Raw genomic sequence first — 17,851 nt, 5'->3', positions numbered from 1 at the left:
AAGTAGACATACAATTTGCTGAATATTTAAGGTACATCTCAGTTTAAAGATCTGCAGATGCTTGTGTATGTATTGAGTTACTGTTTTCTACATCTTTTGCAAATACCTAATTAGACTCTTTCCAGATAGTTTTGGGATCTATCATTTATGCCGTCCTAATGTGTGATGCAATAATCAATATGGTTATCGAATGCACATTTGACTTCATTAAAAAGATTGATGTAATTAATAAATATTGCATGGATAACGAGAATATACACCGCTTTGATAATTTATGATGTATAATATTATATTGGGCTTGAATTGATGTATACCAAAAAAATTATGTTATTTGAAATATATCACTCAAATCCTCTCTCAAATCAAATATCATTCTTTTGATAAAAAAAATAAATAAATAAATCAAATATCATTCTTGAAATCACAGTGAATTCCGACTTTGCATTGGGCATTGGCCATATGGATCCGCTGAAAGCCCAATAAATGTGGCCCGATAGTTTCCAAGCTGGGCCGAAAGTATATATATAACATAAATAAATAAGAAAAAGGGTACGAATGTAATTAAATGATGGCATTCAATAATTATTTTATCTCGTTGTCTTTATTATTCTCCAAAATAGCACTGTTCTTCTTTAGGTTCCTTTTTCCATCCCATGTGAGCATGTCTAATATTTTCACTTCAATTTCTTTTAATTTTTCATTCTTCTCATGGGCTTGTCCATCCGTTGAATGTTACTTGTTTGTTTTTTTTAGAGTACAAGTACAATATTTCATCAATATTACAATTATACGATACAACAATGTAATGAAACTGCCCGTACAACCGACGTGACTTGAGCATGGACTCGAGACTTGCTTATCTCGAGCAATGAAACTACTTAAATCTACCTAAATAAATTAGAAAACTTACCCGCCATCAACGGAAATCGAACCTGAGACCAATTGGTCTCAGGGCCTCACCCTTAACCATTGGGCCAAGGGCTCATTGGCAAATGTTACTTGTTTGTTATACCTCTATTATTATTAGTATTAATAATGCACGAGCATCCTATACTATCAGCATGCGTTCACCTTAAATGATAGGATCGAGCAAGGATATATTAAAGTATGATTATTAAGATAATTTTATAGAATATAGAGTGGTTATGGATAAATAATAATATGTTTAGTTGAATGGATTAAAAATTTTTCACTCTCTCACCTTGTAAAGATTTATAATCCCATAAAAAATTTAGGACTAAAAATCATCTGTGAATCATATCATTAACGGGCCGAAATATTTATACTCATTTTTAATTTTGCAAGTAAACATAAGATTAGTCGGTATTAATTATGTAATCTTTTATTTATCAAGACAAGTAAACGTAGCCTCAAATTAAGCTCATGGTATAATTTTCTGTTTTCATAAAACACCTTCAATAATCAAACTAAAATGGTTTATTGCTAATTTTTAAAAACTGTCTTTTACTAAAATCTATTTTCACCCTATATATAATTTTTTATTATTTCAAAAATTGATTATATCAGTTCAATTTCAAAATTGATAATTTAATTTTAAAATTTTTAAAAATATTTCATTCTTTTATTTTTATTATTTTTTTACTGATCACACACATCATGTGTGTCACGACTCACTAGAAATAATTAGTTATATCACAACCTTAATGTTTTAAGAATTAATTTGATGTAATCATCGTGGGATTAAATAATTTATCAATTTATAATGAAAACTTCAATTTGGTTTTTTAAATAACTTAGAAATTTGTCCAAAATATGAAATTTATGTTGTTTAAACAAAGAATGTGATAATTATTGCTAGTTATTTGGAGACACTTTATTAACTATCGGTAATATAATTTTATACGGCCTCGAAACCAGCAGTTTGAAGTAATTACATATTAATTGAGATTTAATTTATGAGTAATTAAGTATCATAGTCAACATCACTTATAGTAATTTATTACTTCTTAATCTGTTTTCCATAAGGAGGGGGAAAAGGACAAGAAAGTGGTACAATAATTGAGCAAATTAAATAAATAGGACTTTTTGGTAACCGAAGCTGCTGCCCACAAGGGAACAGATAAAAATTGATGCCTATCTTCTCCATTATTTGTAAGGGGAATCCAATGAGAATATGAGACACATGTTACTAGTTCAAATGCACAAACAAGATCTGGATATATCACAAATTATTTGATTTATAATTTAATAAAATTTTTGACTTCATTTTTAATATATCTCATAGCACTTTATGTTACATCAAAATAAACAATGATATGAATATGATGATGATATATGATGCGAGAAATACTTTTTCACTAATCCCAACCAATTAAATTTTCTTTGAAGGTTGAATTCTTTCTTTCCAAAAAATGTTTATAGGATCACATGCTCGCATAAAAAAAATAATACTCACTTCATATCTCTCGTTTTTTCTCAAGCCTTCCCAATTAGGACTTTTTTTTTAATTTGAAAATATAAATCTTGAACATTTTCAAATTTTAATTTATAGTAAAATTAACTATATTAAATTTCAAATCTAGACATGCCTTTTATTACACATATAAGTATGTATATTCCCCTAGTTAAGCATATTCGCCTACATGTTATTTTGTCAGAATTACACATATACGTATGTTATTTTATGAGCAAGAATCATGTGGTGGGGGGCAGTGTCTTTGAAGTCATAAGAACCCTACATTGGATTCTATTTTAATGGACCTCAATTATGCAAGTGCTTGTCCTTTTACTACTACAATTACGAGGAAATTGACTGCATTCATCATATATTTGTGGGGGGGCCCATATTTTTATATAAAAATAATAAATAAAAGACAATGTTGCTACTTGGTGGCCAAGAAATCAAAAGAATAGATTACATTTCAAATTTTTAAAACAATACTACTACCAATTTAAACTTCTTGAACTTAGAAGAAAATTTATGAATAATTTGTCAAGCCAAGCCATTAGAAGACGAATCCCATCAAATAGTTCAAAGTTCAAACCAAAAAAATATGAATTTTTATGACAAATAATTAAGTGGATTGGGGCTTAATATGAAGTACCAAATCAGACTGACAAGTAAGTAACTAGGTTCCATTGTATGTGTACATTACATCCAAATATCGACTCAGACAAGTTCTAATAAGCTTCGAACAACATTTGCCAAACAGTACTAAGAAATCATAGTAATCCAAGGTAAAAAAAAAATCTTGCAAATATTACAACTCCGATTTGGCAAGCAAATTCATAGGAGTCCTCGACTCAGCTGGCTCTCTCAGCGTGGCGAATAAATACCGATTCCAAGTCGGGAGGATTGAAGAATTCTCTATTTCCGTTCGAGTGGCACCGTGAATTGGGGCGGCGCTTCCTCGGGGCCGGAGGGCAGGGAAGTCTCTCCGGTATCTTCGACTCACGCGCCGTCGGGGTCGTGGAGCACGCGCCTTCTTCTTCCTCTGCTTCGTTTCCCTGGCCGCGCTTCGTGGATATCGATTTCAGCGGTGCCCAGATCGAAATTCCGGCCAGAACCCAGTCGGGTTCTTTACCTGAATCAACTTGACGGCTCTTCGAAAAACCCATGTCAAAATAATCCCCGAAGAAAAAAAAATTCAGCAGAAAGGACGAACTTTTTCGGGGAGGGAATCAGTTCGAGAACAAATTCTTTGGTAGAAGCAGATAAAAAAGGTTTGGAAAAATCAAGAAAACTTGGAGAAGAATAACCAAAAAGGGAGAAGGGAATTTGAAGACACTTTGAAAGAAGGCGGCAAAATATGAGATAGAGTCCATGCTTTAAAGAATGATTCTTTATATGAACACCGAGCTGAAAAAATAAATAATAAAAAGATTTTAATTTATTTTTTTTTTTCCAATTTTTAGCTGCCCGAATTGATTTTGGCGGTATTTTGAGGTTTGCGGAGGCAACGGCTATCTTTCCCGCCCAAGTTTTTGGGCTCCCATTTTCAGCAACGTGCTGAGGCCCACATCAGGGTGTTGTGGGCTGGGTTAATTTGTGCTCCTTTGGTCCATTAGATAGAAGTAGGCTTGATAAATAATAACCCCATTGGTTTTCCTTTTGTCTTCTTAGTTAGTGTTATGTACCGCTTTAGAAAGTACTTATCAGTTTTTTCTATCAAAATTTTCAAGTTAAAACTGAGAAATATTTTCTAGAAATTTTAAAAAACACTACCTTAATTTGGTATGTTTTACACTTACTTTGAATTAAAACGATGTGACCAATATCTTGTATAAAAATACATGGTAAGTAATATTCATGGTGTGACATAGAATGAGCCGCTTTTATATCAAGTTGCTAAATTGGATGAAATTAGAATGATTGAATTATGAAGACGTTCAATCATTGAAAATAATTTATATTAAGCTCTTTTTATTGTATTTTTAAATGTAATGTGATATGGTTTGGATATAAAATAATAATAGTTAAATAAATATTTTTTGAAAGAAAAGCGAGAGCTAAAATCATAATCCATATTAAAAAAATAAAATAAATTTGTGCGCCAAATATAAGTTGTTTTTTTTTTTAAATGCTTATTTGGAAAAAAAGAAAAAAAAAGTTTTGAATGGAAGAAATTTTACATCCAGACACACTAACATGTGGTTAAAAAAATGATTTAATGTTCCGCACATGCATAGTTATGATGAGAAAATAAAGAGAAATCGGGGGATATATGTCAACCTTTTTTGAGTAATTAATATGGGCCTCAAATCGATTAAGTAATCATTATTAGCTAGTTTCAATTTATGTTTAGAGATATATTTTTCGTATGTATAAAATACATAAAATAATTATTTATAAGAAAAATAAAATTATTAAAAATAAAAATTATTTTTTAAAAAAATGTGTTTCGCACCACATTACATATAAATAAATAAATTATCGCCAAATGTCTCGACCTTTGCCGCTAGATTTAATTTGTTTTAATATATAAAAATCATGTAGTCATGTTTTTGCATTAAAAATTGTATAACTTTCATCTCTTAAATTAAATATAATATAAAACTACACTAAAATTTTAAAAATTCAGAATCAAAATAATCATTTTAAATTTGTGTAAAACCCATTTGATTGAAAACTTAGAGTAAAACACAAAAGAAACAAAAACCATGTTTGGTTTATAATTTAATATTTGGTGTGATGGTTATAATACTGGCTAGGATTAGTACTAATTTCGGTTTGTGGACAGCTCGCTTGGGGAATATTGTATAGTTGGATATGTGCTTTTTCTTTTGTCTATTTAGTGATTTATTTATTGTTTCTGTTGCAACCTCTGTATTTAGTGTTTATTATCAGTCAATCGAATATTTTATAGGTTGAAGTCGCGTCTTCAATTTCTTATATTTTTATTGAGACATGATCATCAACAAATAAGTGGAATTCTATTTTATGAATACATTTTCGCTTTATATTTGGAATTTTTGACTTTAGATACGTGACATTCTTAGCAACACTTGATTGATATTACAGATTTTTATCTCGTAGGAATTTCTATGTCTCAATTGATACGTAAGCTACGTACGTAGAGAAGATAATTGAGTTCGAGATCTCTAATCGAGTAATAAAAGCATATCACAATTAATGTAAGTTTAGACAAAATTGAGAACATTCCCTGAAATCAGAGAAATCCATCCATATTAATGGATACTTCAAGTTGCCCCCCGTGCAGGTGTGATTCATCCCTATATCAGTGAGTTCGTGAAAGATAGAATCGGCGAAAATCCATAAAAAAAATTGTAACCTAGCTCGTACATATATTATTTTAACTCGTGCAAAAAAACTTGTCCAATCCCAAATTATGCCTCAAGAAGAGTTTTGATAACAACTATGTCGACGCTCGAGGCCTTCTAAATTTTAACATGCGTATCTGAATATCGTTTGATGTGTGGTATGAGATATATAAATTGAACTTATATACCAAACTGTAATTATTTATACCATGTTGGATGTGTATTATTAAGGGAGTGTTTGCAATTACTAAAAAAAATGATTGTTAGTTTTTGGCTTAAAAAAATTATTTTTGTGTGTTTCTTAAACCTAGATTATGTGTTAGCTTATGCTTAACTTAATTGAAATCCAAAATCTAGTCATGTGGTGATTATGATTCTCCAAAAGTGATTCTAATAAGAAGGTCATTGTTAAAATCATTCTAAATCACTTATTATCAAACACTTCTCAACTTTAATTTTTAGATTTTCATATTTATTTCCAAATACTACCTACTTTTGATTTTTCTTAATTTTTTTATAATTTATAAATTAATCACTTTTACAAAAATACAATCTATTGCAAACACTCCTTAACTGTGTCTGCAACTAGAGGAGTAGTTCAACAGTGCTTAATCAATTACTTGTTACATTTATTACTGAAGGGACGTTATATAATTTCTTTAGTTTGCATCAGTATCCATTTACACCTGCATAATTATTTTTTATTCGATCTCTTTGATGTGATGGCCATTATTAAAATACTTTATTTTTATATCCCAGATTATATAAAATTTTATTGATTTGAGCAAAAAATTAAGAATTTAAAAAAAAAAAAAATTCAATTAAAAAAGCACTGTACAGTGTACACCATAAAGGTTGTGGTGACAAAGAAGGGGAAGGCAGTAAGCTGATAAATGGTGGGGTCAATGTGCTCCTGCCACCGCCCAATCAAAATCTCCATATTTAAATATATAATAATAATAATAATAATAATAATAATAATAATAATAATAACATGACAGTGCTCCAAGTCAGCATGTGGGCTGTTGAATGGACTACATTCAATTAACTACATGGAATTTGGGCCCCAATACGGCCCACATCAACATTAATTTATTTTTGTGACATCCAAACCAAAGAAACTATGTTGATCACTTGTGTTAAAATTTCAAATTGTAATTTATTTTGCTAAAATATTTATACTATAAAATATGTGAGACGGGCCAATTCTACCCATATTTACAATAATAAGTAATAATTTTGTTATAAAAGATAATATTTTTTAATGGGTAACTCAAATAGGAGATCCGTCTCACAAAAATGACATGTGAGACCCTCTCATAAGAGTTTTTGTCTATTAAGTAAGAAGGTTTTAGTTGACTTAATAAATAACAAAAAACCCACAAAATTATCAAATTGCAAAAAATGAAATATGCACATTTAAAAATAATATTATGTAGTGACCCTGCATGGAATCACCTACTAACTGGAAACTAACAGCATGCATTAAACTTAATACAGCAAAATACTTAACAGAGTAAAACGTGCGGAAACATAATCCATAATTTACATATCAGCTTAGTAAAATATATCCAGACTTAATACTGTAGTGATACAACCATATCGAAAAACTTAAAAGTAAACATTATACAGCTATATCGAATCCTGTTGTATAATAAACTCCTCAAGGCTCCTGCTCCCTAGTCCTGCCTTGAACTACCAGCTCTGTTCATCCTGCAACCTACCCCGTGAAATAGGGTGTTCAAGATAACAACTAGGACGTGAGCGCTAACGCCCAGTACATAAACATGAGTAAACATATGTATATAATGCATGCAACATGATGACTAGTAAAAGGCCATCTGAAAAGTCATGCTCAGTACCGGCGTCACATGAGTGCTGCCACCGCACGGATCAACCTCTGGGTGCAACCACACTCGTCTAGTACACCAGAGTAGTCAAACATACATGTCCCCGCTGTCGCGGTACTCTCAGTGACAGAATATCGAGTATAGAGCTGAGCGGCTCTATAATCAGGTATAACAAGGTATAAGCTCAACGTGTATATGTACATGACATATGAATATGGAAAACGGTAAATCGTATATCATGTCATATAATAATGCCAAATAAATGCAACATATAAACATGTATACTCGCTGGCAATCTCAGTCAATGTGTACGTACCTCTAAGCTAGTTCAAGTATAGTAGATCCTAGGTTCCAAGCCTATATTCAAAAGTTCACCGTATCACTACATAAGTTCTATAAGCCTTAACTAAGCTAATAAGTACTCCCAAAACTTAAATAGATTCCCGGACCATACCTTCGTCCGTAGATAGCCCTTTGGAGTTGCTGGTCCCGGATGACTATAACCACACCTTGGTTATTCCAGAACCTCGATTATAACCGACAGGGCCCTCAAGTGTATAACTCACACTATATAACTGAAGAAGGAAACTCGAAAATTTGTAATTCAAATTGAAATCGAACGAGTCCTATTTATAGGAAAATTTCTGGTCGAGGTCGGGCCCTCCGAACTGGGGTTCGGATCGTCCGATCCAACTCACTGCCTGCATGCGAGACACGTCGAGTTTGGACCGTCCGATCACAACTTCGGATCATCCGAAGTGTCCTAAATTCGACACTAGTCAAAAACCATGGCTGAGTAATCCTGCCTACTTGGCACAGGTGAAGTTCGGGCCGTCCGATCCTACTTCGGATCGTCCGAACTTGCCTTAACTCCGAAGTCAACAAGCTCACCTTCGGAGCCCCCGGTGTGCTGAGTTCGGACCGTCCGAACTGGCTCAGAAAATGAAAATCAAATTCTTGATTCTGAAGTCCGATTAAGCCCCGAAATTGGTTAATTACCAACCCTAAATCATGTTTAACATATTATTATCTTAAAATGGAATCTGGGTTACTACATTCTCCCCACCTTTAGATATTTCGTCTGCGAAATAAAATCTAAAGACAAATCAAGATAACAATATGAAACATCAAACCATGTTTTATTACAACAACTGTAATTACATTTTTACATGGTAATCAAAAGTACAAAGCAAACAACTCAGGATATTCAGCCCGCATATAGCTCTCGGTTTCCCAAGTTGCTTCTTCAACGCCTCGGCGCTGCCACTGTACCATCACAAGTGGTATAGTCTTGTTCTGAAGAATTTTCTCCTTCCTGTCTAGGATACGGAGTGGTCGCTCAACAAAAGATAGATTTGGTTCTAGCTGAATATCAGTATGCTGGATAATATGAGATTCATCAGCTATGTACTGTCGAAGTAACGACACATGAAAAACATTATGTATACTGAAAAGAGATGGCGATAACGCCAAACGATATACAATATCTCCAATCTTCTCCAGTATCTGGAAAAACCCAATGAAACGAGGTGATAACTTGCCTTTCATACCGAACCTCATCACCTTCCTAAAAGGTGACACTCGTAGGAACACATATTCACCAGGCTCAAACTGAAGTGGCCTGCGGTAAATATTAGCGTAACTGGCTTGTTGATCTTGAGCAGCTTTGATCATCCGCTTGATCAAATCTACCTTGTCTACAATCTGCTGCACCAATTCAGAACCCTCGACTTGTCGTTCCCCAACTTCATCCCAGAATAACGGAGTACGACACCGTCGACCATACAATGCCTCGAAAGGTGTCATATCAATACTACGATGATAACTGTTATTGTAGGCAAATTCGATCAAAGGTAACTGATCCTGCCCAGATAAGCTAAAATCCATGACAGAAGAACGTAGCATATCCTCCAGCGTACAAATAGTTCGCTCTGACTACCCGTCAGTCTCCAGATGATATGCAGTGCTCAAACTCAGAGTGATACCCAACGCCTGCTGAAAACTACCCCAGAAACGTGAGGTAAATCGTAGATCTCTATCACTAACTATGCTCACTGGAATTTCATGTAATCACACTATCTCCTAGATATATAAGCGTGCCATGCGATTATAAGAATACTCCTGGTTGTAAGGAATAAAGTGTGCTGATTTTGTCAAACGGTCAACAACGACCCAGATAGCATCACACTGACGTGAAATCATATGCAAGTGGGTGACAAAATCCATAGTCACATGCTCCCACTACCATTCGGGAATCTCAAGATTCTGCAGTAATCCACCTGGTCGTCGGTGTTCAGCCTTGACCTGTTGGCAAACCAAACATCTTGAAACAAACTGATATACACTCCGCTTCATCCATTTTCACCAGAATCTGGTTCGCAAGTCTTTATACATTTTCATGCTTCCAGGATGAACAGACAATCGATTCCTGTGAGCTTGAGATAGAATATCATTCCTGAGCTCCGTAACATCAGGTACAACCACTCGATTTGATAAGCACAATAAACCATCTGCCTGAAAATGGAATCCAGGTGTATTACCCCCATTGGCTATACGTGCCAAATGCTGAGTCTTAACATCAGATATCTGAGCATCTCTGATCCGAGAATACAATGTTGGCTCAGATAATATAGTATACAAACGAATTCCATTTCTTCATTTCTTGTGCTTGAGTATAAAATTCAATGAAAAACACTCTTGAACCAAATGAGATATTTCACTAGTCTGAAGTGCAGAAAGTCTCACCTGCTGACTCAAGGCATCAGCAGTAAGATTAGCAGAACCTGGATGATATTTGATTTCACAATCATAATCCTTCAAAAGATCCATCTAGCATCTCTGTCGCATATTCAACTCCGCCTGAGTGAATAAATACTTCAAACTCTTGTGGTCCGTGAATATCTCAAATTTCTCGCCATAAAAATAATGCCTCCAAATCTTGAGTGCAAATACAATGGCGGCTAACTCGAGATCATGAACTGGATAATTATTCTCATGCGTCTTCAACTGTCGAGAAGCATAGACAATAACATGTCCATGCTGTGTAAGAACACATCCTAACCCCTGACCAGAGGCATCAGTATAGACAACATAACCTCCTGATCCAGAAGGTAGAGCTAGCACAGGTGCAGTAGTAAGACATCTACGCAGCTCGTGAAATGACTCCTCACAATCCGAGGACCATATGAAGGCAACATCTTTCCGTGTAAGCTGTGTCAAAGGCCTGAACAACTGTGCAAAATTCTCGATGAACCGACGGTAATAACCCGCTAGACCCAAAAAACTTCGAATCTCAACAACCGTCGTCGGACGAGACCAGTTCAGCACTGCCTCTATCTTACTTAAATCAACATATATTCCTTCACTAAAAATCACATGACCGAGAAACACTACCCGATCAATCCAGAATTCACACTTGCTCAATTTCGCATACAACTGCTTATCTCGTAACGTCTGTAAAACAATTCTCAGATGCTGTGCATGCTTATTCTTGTCATGAGAATAGACAAAAATATCATCAATAAAGACGATGACAAATCTATCCAGATATTCTCTAAATACCTGATTCATCAGATTCATAAAGACTGCCGGTGCATTCGTCAAATCGAATGGCATCACCAAAAATTCATAATGGTCGTATCTGGTCCTGAAAGCAGTCATAGAAATATCTGAGTCTCGTACCCGCATCTGGTGGTATCCAGATCTCAGATCTATCTTCGAGTAAACAGAAGTACCCTGTAATTGATCGAACAGATCATCAATCCGCGGCAAAGGATACTTATTCTTGACGGTGACACGATTCAACTGCCTGTAGTCAATACATAATCGCATCGATCCATCCTTATTCTTGACAAATAACACAGGCGCTCCCCACGGAGAAACACTCGGACGAATATATCCCTTATCAAGCAGATCTTGCAACTGCTGTTTCAATTCCCTCATCTCTAACGGTGCTAGACGATAAGGTGCTCGAGATATAGGCGTCGTTCCTGGTACTAGATCAATACCAAATTCAACCTCTCGAACCGGAGGAAAACCATGAATCTCATCAGGGAATACGTTAGGAAACTCGCTGACAATCGGTAGCTAATCAATACTCGAACTACTCGTGGACATATCAACTGCATAAATGAGGTAGCCCTCCCCACCTGACTTCAAGACATGACATGCCTTCAGAGCCGATACAAGTGGCATTGGAGGTCGCGCACCCTCACCATAAAAGTACCAGGTATCACCCTCATCCGGATGAAACTGTACCAGACGTTGACAACAATCCACAGTAGCGTGATATAAAGTCAGCATATCTATTTCCAAAATACAATCAAAATCTGTCATCGCTAATATCATCAAATTAGCCGATAACACATTACTCTCAAACTCTAGAAGACAACCCATCACTAGACACTTATTTACTACCTCCTGCTCCAGCGGAGTAGATACAACTAAATCCATATCTAATGATACATAAGGTAATCTATGTCTCTTAACAAAGCGACTAAAAATAAAGGAATGCGATGCTCCAGTATCAATTAAAACAAGTGCAGGAATACCACATAACAAAAAGGTACCTGCCAACATGCGATCACTTTCCTCAGTAGCCTGCTCCTGAGATAGAGCAAATACCTGCCCTTGAGTCTGTGGACGGTAACCAGAAGAACTCTGTGGTGTTGTCTGCTGACATGGAAAAGTAGAAGTCTGAGATCCAACCTGTGATCCCGATCCACTAGCAGAACCCATACGCTGAGGACAATCTCTCCGCAGATGTCCCTGCTCACCACAAATATAACAAGCACTAGTAGCTTTTCGACATGAAGCTGCAGGATGCTTCCCACCACAGTGACTGCAAAATTCCTTCTTCTTCTTCTTCTTCTTCCCAAAGCGAAATGTACCTCGTGAGCCACGAGAACCAGACGAATTAGTAGGAGTAGAAGAAGACATAGGTCCAGATTGCACAACAAATTGAGCCCTAGGCCCAAGAGATCCACTAGGCTGTCCTGACATCATCAAAAGTGCCCACCTATTGCTCTTCTCCACTTTACGGCAACGGTTCACCAAAGTCTCATAAGATGTCGGATTATCACATACGACAACTTGTGAGTAGATATCTTGATTCAGGCCTTGCAGAAAGATATCATACTTGGACGCATCACTGTCATTGATATGAGGGCTAAAAGGTAGCAGATCAAGAAATCGTTGCTGATATTGATCAATAGTCATTGATCCTTTCCTCAGAGTCAGCAACTCCATAGATCGTGCCTGTCAAACTGTTGGAGGAAAATACAGTTTCTGAAACTGCTGACAGAAATTCCCCCAAGTCACCTGTCCTCTCTCAGTACGTGCTTGAGTAGCTTTGGCATCCCACCATAAGCGTGCTCGATCCTCTAGAACGAATTCTAGAACTTCCAGTTTCTGCTCCTCAGTGCAATCGAAAGCTCGAAACGCACTCTCGAGTTTAGACATCCAACCTCTTGCTTGTTCAGGATTCTCGCCTCCCACCAAGGGTTTCGGTCATACTTGCATGAACTTATTGATAGAGTAACGACGTCTACCCTCATTAGGACGATATCGATCATCATGATGGCAATGATGACGATGATGACCACCTCCCTGACCAACACTACCGTGACTTTCGTCAGCCATATCCTGAAAAGAATTGCACATTAAAATTCCAAATGCGCAAGAATTACTCAAGACTAAACTAAATCCCAAGTACTAATTCCCAAAATCTAAGCATGCTCTGATACCAAAAATGTAGTGACCCTGCATGGAATCACCTACTAACTGGCAACTAATAACATGCATTAAACTTAATACAACAAAATACTTAACAGAGTAAAACGTGCGGAAACATAATCCATAATTTACATATCAGCTTAGTAAAATATATCCAGGCTTAATACTGTAGTGATACAACCATATCGAAAAACTTAAAAGTAAACATTATACAACTATATCGAATCCTGCTGTATAATAAACTCCTCAAGGCTCCTGCTCCCTAGTCCTGCCTTGAACTACCAGCTCCGTCCATCCTGCGACCTACCCCGTGGAATAGGGTGTCCAAATAACAACTAGGACGTGAGCGCTAACGCCCAGTACATAAACATGAGTAAACATATGTATATAATGCATGCAACATGATGACTAGTAAAAGGTCATCTGAAAAGTCATGTTCAGTACCGGCGCCACATGAGTGCTGCCACCACACGGATCAACCTCTGGGTGCAACCACACTCGTCTAGTACACCAGAGTAGTCAGACATACATGTCCCCGCCATCGCGGTACTCTCAGTGACAGACTATCGAGTATAGAGCTGAGCGGCTCTATAATCATGTATAACAAGGTATAGGCTCAACGTGTATATGCACATGACATATGAATATGGAAAACGGTAAATCATATATCATGCCATATAATAATGCCAAATAAATGCAACATATAAACATGTATACTCGCTGGAAATCTTAGTCAATGTGTACGTACCTCTAAGCTAGTTCAAGTATAGTAGATCCTAGGCTCCAAGCCTATATTCAAAAGTTCACCGCATCACTACATAAGTTTTATATGTCTTAACTAAGCTAATAAGTACTCCCAAAACTTAAATAGATTCCCGAACCATACCTTCGTCCGTAGATAACCCTTTGGAGTCGCTGGTCCCGGATGACTATAACCACACCTTGGTTAATCCAAAACCTCGATTATAACCGATAGGGCCTTCAAGTGTATAACTCACACTATATAACTGGAGAAGGAAACTCGGAAATTTGTAATTCAAATTGAAATTGAACGAGTCCTATTTATAGGAAAATTTCTGGTCGAGTTCGGGCCCTCCGAACTGGGGTTCGGATCGTCCGATCCAACTCACTGCCTGCATGCGAGACACGTCGAGTTCGGACCGTCCGATCACCACTTCGGGTCGTCCGAAGTGTCCTAAATTCGACACTTGTCAAAAACCATGGCTGAGTAATCCTGCTTACTTGGCACAGGTGAAGTTCGGGCCGTCCGATCCTACTTCGGATCGTCCGAACTTGCCTTAACTCCGAAGTCAACAAGCTCACCTTCGGAGCCCCCGGTGTGCTGAGTTCGGGCCGTCCGAAGTCTTCTTCGGACCGTCCGAACTGGCTCAGAAAATGAAAATCCAATTTTTGATTCTGAAGTCCGATTAAGCCCCGAAATTGGTTAATTACCAACCCTAAATCATGTTTAACATATTATTATCTTAAAATAGAATCTGTGTTACTACATATTATATTATAATTAAGCACATGACACATAATTTTGTTAACAAAATTAATTAAACACGCAATACGTGTGTATTGTTGCTAATGTATATAATACGACAAGAATACTTTGGAGAGCATACTCGAGATACGGAGTTGAATTTTTTTTTTAGAAAATAACTCCAAATTTATGAAAAGATTATGTCTAAATTTTGGTTCGTATTCGTGTTTCGAACGTAGTTAGAGATCTATATGAGTGTTGCAACATTTTTTTTTTTGAAATTCCTAGTCTAAAGGGGTGGGGGCCGCATCGAACAAGGGCCAATTGATACATTGGAGTGAGCTCAACCACTGGAGCAACTTGCCCGAGCTCAGTGTTGCAACATGTTTTCAAGTCGAGAAAATGTCCAAGTTTTTTCAAAACACAATTGATATACTTATGGCAAGATCAAATTTGAACAATCGGAACGTTATTAATGATTATTGTACAATTTTAATAAATAAATATAACTCAAACTACTTTCATCCTCGATTTTATAATTAGTACAATGTTGAGAATATTACGCCCTCAAGAGTTTTCAGGCCTTAATGAGAAGATGTTAACGAGAAATAATAGTTTAATGCAATGATCGATATTCGATATCTTTAATGGTAAAAACAATTATACATTTTTTTAAAAAATAATCGGTTCTACGTTTTATTTATACCTATTTTCGATTATATTTGCCAATACCTAATCATGAGCCTCATAGCATGTTGTTCGACTTCAACCATAACTTTAGCATCAGTATTGATTTCGAGAACGACATAGGAATTAATTTGGCACCAACCTAAAATTAAATAATCAAGTATATATATTTTAATTTGTGTATATAAAATTTCCAAATAATTAATTTTTTTTAAAATATTGAATTTGGATCCGATCAGCCGCCCCAAGTGCGGTCCTCCCCCAAACAATTGACACTCAAAGCTCGGGTCGTTTTCTAAACGGTTCCACAAAAACGACCCGAATGTGCATGCTAGCAGCCTTCCCATTTTCTTAATATTAATTACCAAATAAAAAATAACTAAATCCTGTAGTTTTTTAATAAGTCAAACAAATCAAGCCCAATTTCAAACTACAATTCAATCCGAATTTGAACTCAACATAAATAATTTAATCAAGTTTTTAGTCGACCGATATAAACTCAGGTATAAGAATTTCAATGCTATTCATGATGTCAATTTAGCTTGTTTACATCCCGGACAGGACCATATAATTTATTAGAGGGAGCATCATCAAAGAATATGTCAAATAACAATAATTGTTTATGCCGAGAAAACAATCGAAACTTGTTGTTTGAATTATTGTATAATTTAAAATATTTGAATTACATCATCTTATTATCTATAGCTTTTGGTAAAACAATTGTTATAATATGTTAACATAGAATTGTTGTAATATTCATGGCCATTTCACAGTTTTTAACCTGATAATGAGTGAAATACAAACACATCAGTTCAATTTGTTGAAGGAATTTGTTGGAGAGAAGAAAAAAATTCAATAAACCGAAGGAAATTAAATCATAATAATTTGAAAATGTTATTTATAATTATGATCTAATAACCTTTTGACTAACAAAAGGAAATCCAAAAAGTTAATTTTAAAAAAGCCAAAAAAATATTGCACTTATCCACACAAAGGGGCGGCACACCAGGACAATTATATTTTGTTTTGCCGGTCGATTTAATGGCTCATAATTTTGATTTAAGCTGTTTTTTTGGGTCCACAATCCTACGATGAAAAATTAAATAAATAAAATTATTTTAAATATAAAATAAATAAAATATATCTATTATTCTATAATAGACAGTTCACAGTTGGAATGTAGAATTAGGATTCTTTTTCGAAGTTGAAGTCAATTATTTGAGCGTAGCTTGACTAATAACATAATTATTATAATTAAAATATTGATGATAAAATTAACTAATTCTTGTGCAATACGTTCTAGTTATACCATTGCATGCATCACACTCCAATATTGATATATTATTAGAGATTTTGCTATACATTCATAAAGCGACGTTTTCCTAATATGCGCAACTCATATCTAAATAATAATAACAGCATACTTTCTACCATATATTTGAGTTAGTGAAGTGAGTGAATACGATAAAAAAAAGTTACAAATTCGCTTATTTCTATCAAGACTTTACGAATCGTACATAGATCTAATATATATATAATATGGTTTACCTGATTGATTAATTTGCAAACTTCTATGCTAAACCCAATGATTTATCCAGTATGCACTCAATTGATAGCATGATTGCAAAATCTTATTTTACCAAAAAAATAAATAAACGATGATGATAATCATCATATTAATAATGGGATATAAAGTTGAAGTTTAGTGTAAATTACTCACAAAAGTAATTTTTTTCTTCCAAAAAATCAAGTGTGGGTGACTGACGTATACGTGAGCCAAGCAATTTAGTCAAATATATTTCTGAACAATAAGAAATTCATATTTCACAAGTCCTGTAATTTTAACTTTTTTTATTTTAAAAAAAAATCGATTTGATTTATTTTAAAAGGTTTTTAGCAATTCTATGTTGTAATAGTAAAGTTCAAAATTTCCGAATAATCAACATATAACGGTAGTCAATAAATTTAGTGTATGTTGTGGCAAATATCACGATAGAAAATAAATGGAGAGATTTACTAATATTATCGTACTATTTCATCCCACGAACGGTACTTGAAAATATTCAAAACTATCATCATACATATTAGCTCGTCTCACGAATCACAAATGATACCTAAGGATATATACTCGTAATTTCTTTACGAGGATAAAAAAGTACTCGTACACTAACCCATTTTGGATGATGGAGGGTCCATCGACACCACCAATCAGTTTGCAGAAAAGATGATTCAACTACATATTTCACAAGCGTAAATGATCATAATATATATAGCAAGTTGGCTACTCACAGTGTCACTCCAGGACAATGTCAATCTCTAGCCAACTCAAAAATGATGCAATAGCATGTGTGAA

The sequence above is a fragment of the Henckelia pumila genome, chromosome 3 (assembly GCF_033568475.1).
Source record: "Henckelia pumila isolate YLH828 chromosome 3, ASM3356847v2, whole genome shotgun sequence".
Taxonomy (NCBI): Eukaryota; Viridiplantae; Streptophyta; class Magnoliopsida; order Lamiales; family Gesneriaceae; genus Henckelia; species Henckelia pumila.
Note: the sequence above shows the minus strand (reverse complement) of the source record.